The sequence below is a fragment of the Echinops telfairi genome, unplaced genomic scaffold (assembly GCF_000313985.2).
Source record: "Echinops telfairi isolate 266 unplaced genomic scaffold, ASM31398v2 ScPeMD7_5868;HRSCAF=6743_1, whole genome shotgun sequence".
Lineage (NCBI taxonomy): Eukaryota > Metazoa > Chordata > Mammalia > Afrosoricida > Tenrecidae > Echinops > Echinops telfairi.
The window spans coordinates 11,931,247-11,942,499 of NW_022109768.1; the positions used below are offsets into that span (position 1 = coordinate 11,931,247).

The window sequence follows — 11,253 nt, forward strand, 5'->3', positions numbered from 1 at the left end:
GTGTCAGACCAGAGCACACAGGAGCAAATTAAAGAGGAAGGAGAGAGAAAGAGAGAGTGGAACACAACCTGGCCCACCAAGCCCTAAGGACGATATTCCAGCTCCCAGCAGCCAATGCACAGACAGGACCATAGGGCTGGCCCCAGCAAGAGACAGGAAGTCCCTAACTGAAACATAGCATTACGGGGGACAACACTGGAGACACAGTATGGGAATTATGCCCGATCTGACCCACCACACAAGGGTGAAACACTAAGGGCTTGCAACAGAGCAGCAAGGGGAGCAAAGCAATGAAGTGTCGGAGAATCCCAAAAATAGACTTTGGGGACAGGGGGTGGTATCCAATGAGACTTGACCGGAAAACACTCATAAAGGTCAACAAACAGACCTGGAACTATTTATATGCTTTCCTTTTTTGTTGTTGTTGTTTTTTTGGTCTTTTTATTGTTCTGTTTTGTTTTTGTGTTTATTATTGTTTTTGCATGTCTATCTAGAAACGATAGAAAGGATAAACAATCCAGTGGTGAAAACAAGGGGACAGACGGTTCCAGTGGGACGTGGGAGAGGGGGAGGTGAGGGAAAGAAAGGGAGGAGCTAAGAAACCCATGCCCCAGGGAAAAACCAGTGACTGAAATCAATAGCAAGGAGGGCACAGGATGTCCAGTGGGGCCTGATCAAGTGCAATACAGCCAAGAGGAATTAATGAAAGCCGAATGAAGGTCAAACATGATAGTGGGACAAGAGGAAAGTAAAAGGAAACACAGGAAAGAACTAGGAGGCAAAGGACATGTGTAGAAGTCTAAATACAGGCATGTACATATGTAAATATATTTACATATGATAGGGAAATAGACCTATGTACATGTATTTCTATGTTTAAGTATTAAGGTAGCAGGCGGAGAGTGCGTCTCTACTGAAGTACTCCCTCAATGCAAGAACACTTTGTTCTAATAATCCGGCATTCTGTGATGCTCACTTTCTCAACACAATTGCCGAAGACAAAATGGGTGCATAAGCAAATGTGGTGAAGAAAGCTGACGGTGCCTGGCTATCCAAAGATATAGTGTCTGGGGTCTTAAAGGCTTGAAGATAAACAAGCAGCCATCTAATTGAGAAGCAACAAAGCCCACATGGAAGAAGCACATCAGCCTGTGTGGTCATGAGGTGTCGATAGGATCAGGTATCAGGCATCAAAGACCCAGAACAAACAATCATATCGATGTGAATGAAAGGGAGTGTGGAGTGGAGGCCCAAAGCCCATCTGTAGACAATTGGACATCCCCTCATAAGAAGGGTCACAGGGAAGAGACTAGCCAGTCAGGGTGCAGTATAACAACAATGATGCATGCATCTTTCCTCTAGTTCTTTAATGCCAACCCCCCAACCCCCATCATGACCCCAATTCTATCTTACAAATCTGCCTAGACCAGAACATATACACTGGTACAAATAAGATCTTGCAACACAGGGAATCCAGGACAGATAAAGCCCTCAGGACCAATAATGAGAGTAACAATACCAGGAGGGTAGGGGGAAGGTGGGAGAAGAAAAGGGTAACCGATCACAATTAATGACATGTAACACCCCCTCCCCCAGGGGGATGAAACAGCAGAAAAGTGGGTGAAGGGAAACAGCAGCTGGTGTAAGACATGAAAAAAAATCATAAATTATTAAGGTTTGGGAGGGAGGGTGGGGAAGGGAGGGAAAAATGAGGAGCTGATACGAATGGCTCAGGTAGAAAGCAAATGTTCTGAAAATAATGATGGCAACATATGTACAAATGTGCTTGACACAATGGTTGTATGTATGGATTGTAATAAGAGTTGTCAGAGCCCCCAATAAAATGATTAAAATAAGTATGGTGCTGGTAAAGAAGATCGAAAGCACTGCCAAAAGAACTAACAAATCTGTCTTGGGAGAAGTACAGCCAGACTGCTTCTCAGCAGTAGGGATGGCGAGACTTTGTCTTTTGGACATGCTATCAGGAGAGGCCAGTCCCTGACGAAAAACATGATGCTTGGTCAAGTAGAGGGTCAGTGTAAAAGAGCAAGACCTTCGACAAGATGGATGGACACAGTGGCTGCCACCGTGGGATCAAATATAAGAGTCATTGTGAGGAGGACACAGGACCAGGGAGTGTTTCTCTTGTAGAGTCGCTGTGAGTTGGCACTGACTCAATGACACCTACCAGCAGCAATGGATCTCTGTGTGTTGGCATGGAGCAGGTGTGGTCTGATTAGTTCCTGGTTCTGTGGCAGTCATGCCTTAAAGCATAGGAAAAGGCTAGATTTTGCATGACTTTATTTTTTTGACTCAGGAGGGAAAGGGCAGTTACTGATTTGGAAAGTGGGAGAATAGTACCACTGCCTTTCTCGCAAGTGTTTCCCTTAAACGCATCAGTTTATCACTCCTGTTTTTTTTTTTATGAACCAGGTAAAAGAAGCCACTAGATGATGCTCACAGCTTCCCTGCCCTGTGGGGAGGTCATCCAGCCACATAGACAATCTTCCAGGCTCCAAGGCCAACCCCCGCCAAGGGCCTGTTTAAATAAGTCAAGTGAATGTTTTCTGGGGAGAGGGATCTCTCTTTCTCTCTCAATGAAACTGATGCCAGGCTGCCTCCGAGTTACTCCTCTCTCGAACGCCAAGTCAATAAAACCAAGATCTTAAGTAATTTGTTTAAATGTAAAGTCTGCACTGATTAGATACTTTGTGGATTACTCCTTTTCCTAGTAAAGAAAAATCAATGTGATTCTCTTTTCCAGTTATACGGCTATGATGCATGTCCTCTTAAGAGTGAGAATTAAAAGAACTCCAGGGGGAAAATGCGTGATATTGTCCTTTTAGAGAGAAAAACTGGTTTGTCCCTGCTGATGGATGCCTAGAAGGACCTTCTCTCTCACCTGTCAATTACCATGTCTCCATTGTATTAATTGACTGTGTCCTGGTGCCACCATATTTACATCAGCCTCAAAAACCATTAGCCACAAGCCCACGGAACCCTGCCTGCTGCAGACAAAACCCTTGATATCTGTCTTCAATGTATTTATCACCTCATCACCATTGTCTGCAAACATCAGGGTTTCTTTTTTGGTCTCTATTTTAGGAACCACAAGAGGGCCCAGACTCCCATAAGAGAGCTCTTCACTCTAACACTTACTCCCATATAACTGCTAATCCCATGAGAATGGGATCCAATCTTTCTTCCACTCTGCATGTCATATTCCCTTCCACAGCTCTCTCTAACAGACATATCTGTAATCAACAAAACTCCCTATCCTCAGTCCCACTCTGCTGTATCTGAAGGAGGCTCCTGAGTCCCCTGAGGCTCTCCCCTGAGGACACTCCTTCCGCTGCTTTTGATCCTGCACCTGAGCCTGGCTCTGGTGGCTTTCCTCAATGCCTTCCATTGCTATGTGCAGACCCTGAAACCTTAAACCCCTTTTAATATCCTTTTTATTCCAATTCTACCCAATACCCTTCCATGGTTCAGTCACCTACTTCTGCAGCTCACTTCATTCCTTGACATTTTAGCTCTTGGCTCACGGTCAACCTCTTCAGTCATCTACATAGCACTGAGATGACCTTCCAGTAAGATGAATCCCCAGCCCCTTGACCACTTCTCCTCCACGATCTCGTCCTTCACGTTACCATATTCAACTACCTCCAAGATCAGCTAGACCTTGTTGTGACCTTTTCTATAACACGTGATCAAGCATGTTCTCTTCAACCTGTGGTTCTTCAATGAGAAGACTCAAATCTAACGTCAACCTTTCACTCAGCCTCACGACACTTGGGTCCTTGCTTTCCCCCCTGCCACAGTTTACACTCTGTTATCCACCATTCTTATCACTTCTTGCACACACTAGGAACTCTCCTGCCCTTCCTTCTTGCTTTCATCAAATGACAAATGCACACTTGGTCAAATCCACCTCTTCCTCCTCCTCCTCTTCATTTGAATGTGGCATGTCTCATTCTTCATTCAATGCCTCTAATCTCAATGTGCACTTACTGCTGCTCCCTCATCCTACCTCAGCTCTCTGGTCCAGTCACTCTTCATTTCCTTAGATGATTATTTCTCACTTTATTTCTCTCCCTGTGTTAGTCTGGGTAGACTAGAGAAACAAATTCATAGGCACTTGTGTGTATAAGAAGGAGCTTTAGGTGAGTGCATAAGCAAATGTGGTGAAGAAAATCGATGATGCCCGGCTATCAAAAGATATACCATCTGGGGTCTTATAGGCTTGAAGATAAACAAGTGGCCATCTAGCTGAGAAGCAATAAAGTCCACATATGGAAGAAGCACATCAGCCTGTGTGATCATGAGGTATCAAAGGGATCAGGTATCAGGCATCAAACAACAAAAAATTATATTGTGAATGAGGGGGAGTGCGGAGTGGGGACCCAAAGCCCATCTGTAGACAACTGGACACCCTTTTACAGAAGGGGCATGGGGAGGAGATGGGCCAGTCATGGGGCAGTGTAGCAATGATGAAACATACAACTTTCCTCTAGTACTTTAATGTTTCCTCCCCCAACTATCACAATTCCAATTCTACCTTACAAATCTGGCTAGATCAAAGGATGTACACTGGTACACATAGGAACTGGAAACATGGGGAATCCAGGACAGATGAACCCCTCAGGACCAGTGCTGAGAGTGGCGATACCGAGAGGGTGAGGGAAGGTGGGTTAGAAAGGGGTAACTGATTATAAAGATCTACATATAACCCCGCCTCCCTGGGAGATGGACAATAGAAAACTGGGTTAAGGCAGATGTCAGGCAGTGTAAGACATGAAAAAACAATAATAATTTATAAATTATAAAGGGTTCATGGGGTGTGTGGGGAGGGAGGGGAAAATGAGCTGATACCAAGGGCTCAAGTAGAAAGAAAATGTTTTGAGAATGAGGATGGCAACAAATGTGCAAATATGCTTGACACAATGGATGTATGTATGGATTGTGATAAGAGTTGTATGAGCCCCCAATAAAATGATTTTTAAAAAAGAGCTTTAGCTCAAAGAGCAATTTTACATTAAGAAAACATTCCAGATCAAGTCCATGAATTCAGTATTAGCCCTTAAAACCAATATTAGCCCATGAATTCCTTGTGAGACTCATGCAGCACATGCAATGATACCGAAGACAGGAAGATCATCAGTCAGTAGGTGGAAACTCTTGTGGATCCAGTGGTGGTGGAAGCATCACAGGCCTAGTGCCGGTCTCCACATGGCTCCTTCACTCCAGGGCTCTGGCTGTCATCAGCATGGCTCCACGTGGCTTGTCAACAGGAATGTCAAGCAGAGAGTGTCTATAGCTGGCCTCCAGTGAATTATTTATCTCCGTGGCACCTCCAGATAAGGTCATCAAACTGCAACCTGATTGACAGGCTAGACTTCACCCCTTTGCAAGTTGACACCAGATTATGTAACTACCACACTCCCCATCCCCTTCTCCAGCTCCCTATTAATGACCTTGTGTTTTATTAGAAATATTCTTATTTCACTAAAGCAACCATCAAATACTTTCCATGTGCCCCTGCAACTAAATCTACAAAATCATCTCTATAAAGACCCACTCCTTCCAAGCTCTCTCCTGATGATCGCCTCTGTTTTTCTTGATTAAGTGTGGTGCAAAGGAAAGTGCTGAGACGAAGAGGGGTAGTCAAGATTCGGTAGGGATTTTAAGAAGTAATAAAAGTTGAACTGGTCACAGAAAAGTTCCTCCCTACTGATCCTATTTATGATTTTAAAAACTGGATAACTAGGATGTTGACATCATGGGTCCCTTCTCAAATGCAACTCAACTGACATTTAAAATAGTTCTCTTTAACAAGAACCTTCACAAAAGAGAAGTCTGCAGGGCCAACCCCAATCCAATCTACATGGATACACACACACATCTCCCCCCTCCCGGAAGAATGCACCACAGAGGACAGCACTGAAGCTACAGCTCAGGGAAAGGGTGTTTCTGAGCAGAGCACACAGGAGCAAATGAAGAGGGAAGGAGAGAAAGTGGAACACATCCTGTCCCACCAAGCCCCAAGAATGATATTCTGCTTGGACAGGCCAATGCACAGAGAGGACTATAGGGCTGGCTCCATCACAAGACACAACATTCTCACTGACCCATAGCACTATGGGGGACAACACTGGAGACACATGGCAGGAATTGTGCCCGATCTCACCCCACCACACCAGGGTGAAACACTAAGGGTGTGCAACAGAAGAGCAAGGGGGAAAAAGCATTGAAGTCCCCGGGAATACCAAAGATAGGCTTGGGGGCAGGGTGTGGCACCCCATAGGACTCAACTGAAAAACACTCCCAAGGTCAACAATTTATAGGCCTTTGTTGTTTTGTTTTGCTCTGTCTTGTTTCTGTGCTTATTATTGTCTCTGCATGTCTATCTAGATAAGAAAGAGGAAATAAACCATCCAGAAGAGAAAACAATGGGACCGATGATCCGGGGAAACATGGAAGAGGGGGAGGTGGGGGGAAAGGAAGTGGGTGTTAACAAACCCAAGGATGAGGGAACAACAAATGATTTAAGGTGACCAGATTTTAACATTGGTAAAGCGGGACAAAAGCGGGACACCATTGATAAAACTCATATCTTGGCGAAATAGCCACGTGACAGACAAAAACCATATATACCCTAGCTTGTCGCGCATTCTTTCCAAAAATCGGGACTTTTAAAAATTGCAGCGGAGCGCGGGAAAAATTGTTAAAAATCAGGACTGTCCAACCAAAAGCGGGACGTCTGGTCACCCTAATCTAAATCAATGGCGAGGAGGGCATGCCTGGTGAGGCTTCATCAAGGGCAATGTAGCCGAGAGTAATTACTGACAGCTGAATGAAGGCCAAACATGATAGTGGGACGAGAGGAAAGTAAAAGGAAATAGAGAAAAGAACTAGGAGGCAAAGGACATTTATAGAGGCCTAAATACAGGCATGCACATATGTAAATATATTTATATTTGGTGATAGGGAAATAGATCTATGTACACACATTTATGTGTTAAGTATTAAGGTAGCAGATAGACATTGGGCCCCTACTCAAGTACTCCCTCAACACAAGAACACTTTGTTCTAATAATCGGCATTCTGTGATGCTCACCTTCTCGACACAATAGCTGAAGACAAAATGGTTGCATAGCAAATGTGATGAAGAAAGCTGATGGCACCCAGCTATCCAAAGATATAGTGTCTGGGGTCTTAAAGGCTTAAAGATGAACAAGCTGCCATCTAGTTCAGAACTAACAAAGCCCCCATGGAAGAAGCACATCAGCCTGTGTGATCATGAGGTGTCCATGCGACCAGGTATCAGAAATCAAAGACAGAGAACAAACAATCATATCAATGTGAATGAGGGTGGTGGTGGAATGTAGACCCAAAGCCCATCTGTAGACAATTGGTTATCCCTTTACAGAAGGGTCACAAGGAAGAGATGAATCAGTCAGGGGGTAGTATAGCACCAATGAAACATACAACTTTCCTCTCCTTTAGTGGTTCTCAACCTTCCTAATGCTGTGACCCTTTAATACAGTTCATGACGTTGTGGTGACTCCCAACCATAAGATTATTTTCGTTGCTACTTCATAACTGTAATTTTTCTACTGTTATGAATTGAGCAACCCCTGTGAAAGGGTCGTTTGACCCCCCCCAAAGGGGTTGCAACCCACAGGTTGAGAACTGCTGCTCTAGTTCTTTAATGCTACCCCCAGCCCAGCCACTATCATGACCCCAATTCTATTTTACAAATCCAGCTAGACAAGATCATGTATACTGGTACAGACAAGAGCTTACAACACATGGAATCCAGGACAGATAAACCCCTCAGGACCAATAATGAGAATAGTAATACTAGGAGGGTAAGGATCAGGTGGGAGGAGAAAGGGGGAAAAAACCGAAATGATCTACATATAACCCTTTCCCAGAGGGACAGATAACAGAAAAATAGATGAAGGGGGACAGTGGTGTGTGTAAGACAGATAAAAATGATCTATAAACTATTAAGAGTTCATGAGGGAGCGAGGGTGGGGGAGAGGGAAAATGAGCTGACACCATGGGCTCAAGTAGAAAGAAAATGTTTTGAGAATGATGATGGCAACAAATGTACAAATGTGCTCTCGACACAATGGATGTATGCATGGATTGTGATAAGAACTGTGTGACCCCTCCCCCCCAATAAAATGATTTAAAAGAAAAGAAAAAGCACCTTCGGGAACAGCTGCACACTACTTGTCGATGAGTACTTCCGTCAGTGAGTGTGAAGTCCGGGGATTGTTAACAAGGACCACTGATAGGATTGCACATTGTAAATGCTGCTCTGATTTCTGAGCTAGAACTGCTAATGTTCTTCTTGTTGTTAGGTACCGTTGAGTCGGTCCTGACTCAGAGTGACCCTGTGAACAATAGAACAAAAGCACTGTCTGGTCCTGCATCATCTTCACAATTTGAGTCCAGTGGTACAGCCACCATGTCCATCTATCTCATTGAGGACCTTCCTCTTTTCTGTTGTCCCTACTTTACCAAGCTGATGTCCTTCTCCAGAGACTGGTCTCTCCTGACAACATGTTCAAAATATGTAAGACAGAGTCTCATCATTCTTGTCTCTAAAGAGATCCTGGCTATACGTTGGGGAGGAAACAAACCCAAAGCAAACTCACTACCATCCAGTCACTGCTGACTCTAGAGACTCGATAAGAAAGGGTAGAACTGCCCCTGTGGTTTCCAAGACTGTAACTGTTTAAGGGAGTAGAAAACCTCATCTTTCTGCTGAAGAACCGTTGGTGGTTTCCAACTGGTGACCTGGCAGTTGGCAGGTCAACCCAAAACCACTGTGCCACTAGGGGAATGTCGTTGGTGCTGAAAGCCACTGGTTTCTAACAGAAGCCTTTGGAAACACCAGAGAGAAAAATCCTTTATTACAACACAGAGCTGTCCTCCATCATTCTAGAACTTACATTATCACCTCAAGGCGGAAGTAAGGGTCCATTGTCTTACGCTAGCTGTTGAGAAAGTGGAAACTTCTGGTCTTCTGCCATTATCCTTCATGAAGATGAGAAATAACAATAATCATTAGAAACACTTCTGGCCTTCTAATCGTTCACAAATTTTGAAGTAGTAACATGACCCTGGAATGCCTATACTGGATGGTGTCTCAAAGGGAAACATACTAATTTACCAGTACTTGTAGTGTTAGCCTCTGATACTATTTGTCCAAATAGAGGACGTGGGAAGAGCTAATGTTGTGACATTTCAAATGTCCAAATAAAAACAAGCAGATCAGCTTCATGTGATAATCAAAGCTTTTTTTTTTTTTTAACATGGCTGCCTTGATTATAAAGCTTTTTTTTTTGTTTTCCTTTCAGGGGATTGTTTAGTGGAGGTATCATTGTGTTAACACTAAAGAAAGGTTTCAATCTATTTACATTAAATGAATACATCAGGACATTCTTAATACATTTCCCTTTAAAATTGAGGAAATTACTCTCATTACTGGCAACCACTCAGACATCCATATCATTCAGTTCAATCAATTGAATTAATCTTATGAAATATAATGTGAGAGAGGGTGTGTGGCAGTTACATAATCTCCTGTCAACTTGTGAAGGGGTGGAGTGTAACCAATCATCAGGTCGCAGCTCGATGACCTCATTTGGAAATGCCACAGAGATAAATAGCTCACTGGAGGCCAGATACACTGCTTTATCTTCCTGCTAACAAGACACATGGAGCTACACCAGAGCCCTGGAGCTGGAGGAGTCACGTGAGACACTTGCCAACGCTGAGATACTTCTACTGCCACTGGATCCACAAGACTTTCCACCCAATGACCTGTGATCTTCCTGCATTTGGCATCATCGCATGTTTTGTGTGAGTCTGAAGAGGAATTTATAGATTGGTGTCAGACATATGGGCTAATATTGGAATTATGAACCTGATCTGGACTGGACTGGAATGTTTTCTTAATATGCAATTGGTCTTTGATATAAAACTCTCTCTTACACACATATGAGTGTCTCTGGATTTGTTTCTCTAGTCAATCCGGACTAACACAGGGTGGTGTCTGAAATCATTCTTATTCATGTTGAGAGACTAGGAAGATTCTTTTGGCAAGCCCTTAAAAATCTTGCGGGTGATATTGGAAACTGCACTGAGCAAGTGCTGATCCAACCTGATAGGGGAACACCTACTTTGAGAGAATCAATTCTACACAGAAAGCCTGAGAAAAGCAAGCCCCCAAGCTATCCAAAGGCTGCTAAGGTTTTCACATACTCATTACCAGAACTTTCTGAACAACTCGGGAATATGAATATGCAAAGCTTATAGACTTCTAATAAGCTCTTCCTCTTACATCTTCTACTTAGAAGGAAGTCAAAGTCCCTCTGGCTTTCTATGGTCTATGTCCCCAAGGCAAGCAGATGAGAGAAGAGCTAGGGGGTGGTTTGTTTGTATTTTAGCAAAAAACGAAGTTACCACTTACAGAGCATTATGTTCTCATATATATGAATCCGTCCTTATCCGGGGAACTTCTCATGCCTTTGTTGATGTGGACAAATGCCATGGTTGTTAACTAGGCAAAATAAGAGCCATTTCAGTAGCCTGGCATCCTGAATTATCTCAAGTAGCCTACACGTTTTTGCACTTTTTCCTTTTTTAATTTAACACAAAAGATAAATAAGCAAATAAAAACACCATCATTCACACTTCATAAATTTCTATGCTCAATAAAAAAAGAAGTCATATTATTTTCTAAGAAATCAGTGCTTATATCAGCCTGTGTGATCATGAGGTATCGATGGGATCAGGTAGCGGCATCAAAGAACAAAAACGTCATATCATTGTGAATGAGGAGAAAAGCGGAGTGGAGACCCAAAGCCCATCTGTAGGCAATTGGACATCCCCTAATTTCAAATATTTAATTTACAGAAAAGTCCAACACTTCAACAGGAAGGAAAAGACAAATAATCCAATTTTTAAATGGGCAGGGGACATGAACAAACACCTCACAGAAGACAGTCAGGTAGCCAACAGACATGAAGAACTGCTCGTGATCATTAGTTGTTAGAAAGATGCAAATCAAAACAACCATGAGCTTTTGTCTCACCCAAGCAAAAATAGCTTAATTAAACAAACAAACAAACAAACAAACAAGACAGGACAACAAATGCTGGCTAGCAAAAGTATGGAGAGGCTGGAAATTTCTTTTTTTTAGAATCATTTTACTGAGGCTCATACAACTCTTAT

The 11,253-nt window shown here is 43.2% G+C and overlaps 1 long non-coding RNA gene across 1 annotated transcript in view; it reads left to right on the forward strand.

The window, feature by feature from the left end:
- LOC123522356 overlaps window positions 1-2,751 on the forward strand; it is a 19,485-nt gene extending 16,734 nt beyond the window's left edge. Inside the window, exon 3 of the long non-coding RNA XR_006680621.1 lies at window positions 2,434-2,751. This is a non-coding gene — a long non-coding RNA (uncharacterized LOC123522356). The remainder of the gene's footprint in view (window positions 1-2,433) is intronic.
- The last annotated feature ends 8,502 nt before the right edge of the window (window positions 2,752-11,253 follow it).